At 38.7% G+C, this 2,678-nt stretch overlaps 1 non-coding gene across 1 annotated transcript; it reads right to left on the bottom strand.

Annotated features, from left to right (window-relative positions):
* Nucleotides 1-1,726: 1,726 nt before the first annotated feature.
* Nucleotides 1,727-1,833, bottom strand: LOC124986083 (U6 spliceosomal RNA). The gene has a single exon (XR_007108984.1). It is a non-coding gene; the product is annotated as a U6 spliceosomal RNA (small nuclear RNA).
* Nucleotides 1,834-2,678: the final 845 nt, after the last annotated feature.

The raw sequence follows: 2,678 nt of genomic DNA on the forward strand, positions 1-2,678 counted from the left end.
AACTGGCCTCAAGCCTAAAATCTTTAAGGCATATCTGTCTGGTAAAATGGAAGGGAGCATTTCATTTACACTACATGTATGTTCAAAGCAAGTCACCAGCCAACTGCTGCCAGGAGAGCAATAAAATACTTATAAATGAAAAGAAAGAAACCAGAGACAAAGATGCTTAGATTAGCCTTCAGACTAAGCCTTGACCAGTTTACCAATTCGGCTGTATGAAAGGAAGAAATGGAGTAGAGGATCCAAGAAGAGTTACATCTGGGCAACTACATATGAGGTCTTTAACAGTGCAGTGGCTCTGCCCAGCAGTAATCATGACCAGGTCATTATTCAGGGGTCAGACTGGTATTGCCTCCTTTGGTGAAGAAGAAAAGGAAAAGGAAAAGAAAAGGAAAGGAAGGGGGTATGGCAGAAGTTATTGATTGTCCCACAGTATCAATTCTTCTCTTTGCAGGAGTAGAAGCCCTCAAACTTAGCTGGGTACTTGCTACCTAGAATAACAACTATATTTCTTACCTGCCCTTGAAGTGTGGCATGGCATAGAAAACGGGACATACGCATGTGATGATGTATGCAGTTTCCTGAAAAGTGCCCTCAGACATGGGGAATATGCTTTTTCCTCCACTTTATCTCCTTCTCCTTGGCCAGACTGTGGAGGTGATGGCCAGATCTGGAGAAGTCTCTTGGACCACAAGATGATAGCCATACGTTGCGATGATATAGCAACAATTTAGAGCCTGGGTCTCTGACGATTGCAGAGTTGCCTTCTGTCTTCTTTAAGTCATTGTTTTTACAAGTTCCCCGCACCTCGTGACTGAGCTCACTTTAGCTGATGCAAGTGGGGATACCACTTGAGGTGAAAATCAAGGAAACCTTGACCTCTAGGCTAAAAGATTTAGGGCTTTTTGTATAGATCGTCAGAGCAAATAATAATTTTTTAGATATGAAGAGAAATAGTGGAGAAATAAAATTCATTCATTTTGTGGTACTATTGCATTTTCCCTTTAAATCATTGAGAATTAGAGCACAGTTTTTAAATCAAAGAAAGAGAATAATGAAGTGAACTTGCCCATCTAAATCTTTACTTAATACAAGTCTAGTATTGATATGATATGCGATATGATATGCACAGTAATTCCTGTGAAATGAGTGGAAAATGTTGCAATGATTTTTTCCAATTAATGACATTGATGCTTTTCTACATAAATTTATTTATTTTTGTTCACTGTCTTCTCTTTGGTTTAACAACCAGTAATGGGTTACCTGGTAAGAAATAAATTTAAGTAAATGCAATGAATGAGGGTGGTACAGTGGACATTTGTAATTTTAGGCCTACATCCTTATCGTCACTCCCAGTACAAGGGAAAGAATTGCTGGAGCCTCTCCTGTAGCCCCTCCCCCACCCTGGTTACTGTCAAGGAGCAGACACAGATCCTAAGCTCTCCAAATAGGGCCTCTTATTCTGGAATACTGAGTCTTGAGCAGGGACAAAAAAGTGGGAATATTAGCTGGAGTTCTTGATAGCTTTTTGTGGAAAGGCTCAGGGGAAAATGTTCTTTTCAATCTTATATATGCAAGTTTGTATTATGAAAGCAAGTCTATGGTTTGTGTGATGGTGAGTTTTATGTGTCAACTTGACTGGGCTGAGATGTACCGAGAATAAAGTACTATTTTTGGATATGTTTGTGTGGGTCTTTCCCTCCTCTAAGTTGTTCTTTAAAAGAAAAAAAATGTGGAGTGCTTCATGAATTTGCATGTCATCCTTGCTCAGGGGCCATGCTAATCTTTTCTGTATCGTTCCAATTTTATTACATGTGCTGCCGAAGCGAGCACTCTAAAGTGTTCTTGTCAGATATTTTGGTCACAGAAATGAAAAACTGACTAACACATAGGGTTAATATGTCAAAATATGTTCATATTAAATATTGATTGATTTTATACCAAATTACACCACAAAGTGGTTTCAACATATACTCCTAACAAGAATGCCTGTCCCCCACACTGTTACCAAGACTTGATATTACGGATTCATTTAACCTCTGCCCTCCCAGTGGTGTCTATGGGAGGGCTATGCAGTGCAGGTCAGCTTACAGGGAGGATACCCTTTCCCCCACCAAGGCTTAATAAACTGAGAACAAATGCCTTCTTTTGTATACTTAATGATACATGGCTACAATAAATCCAATTTGTTACCTTTTTAAAATCAGAGAATTTTTAAAGTGGAGAAATGAATATGCATTTACCCAATATAGAGAATGCATATGTGTTTTTTGAACCAATTTGATCAATGAGGAGTGTGATTTCATTTCAGGAGTTGAAATGAATAAATTGAGAAAAATTATGGGGGTGGGGTGCTGACTGAAAGGCCTGAGATATTTTTTTAAAAAGTAAAACTGGGCATGGTGGCACATGCCTATAATCCCAGTGGCTTGGGAGCCAGGATGATCTCAAATTCAAAGCCAGCCTCAGCAACTTAGCAAGGTCCAAACCAACTTAGCAAGACTGTGTCTCAAAATAAAAAATAAAAAGGGTTTGGGATGTGGCGCAGTGGTAAGGTGCACCTGTTTCAATCCCTGGTACTGAAAAAAAAAAAAAAAAAGAAGGAGGAGGAGGAGAAAAGAAAGAAAAGAAAAGGTAAATAAAAAATAAATAAATTTTTATTTCTCTCACCCCAGTTT

This window comes from Sciurus carolinensis, chromosome 5 (assembly GCF_902686445.1).
Source record: "Sciurus carolinensis chromosome 5, mSciCar1.2, whole genome shotgun sequence".
NCBI lineage: Eukaryota > Metazoa > Chordata > Mammalia > Rodentia > Sciuridae > Sciurus > Sciurus carolinensis.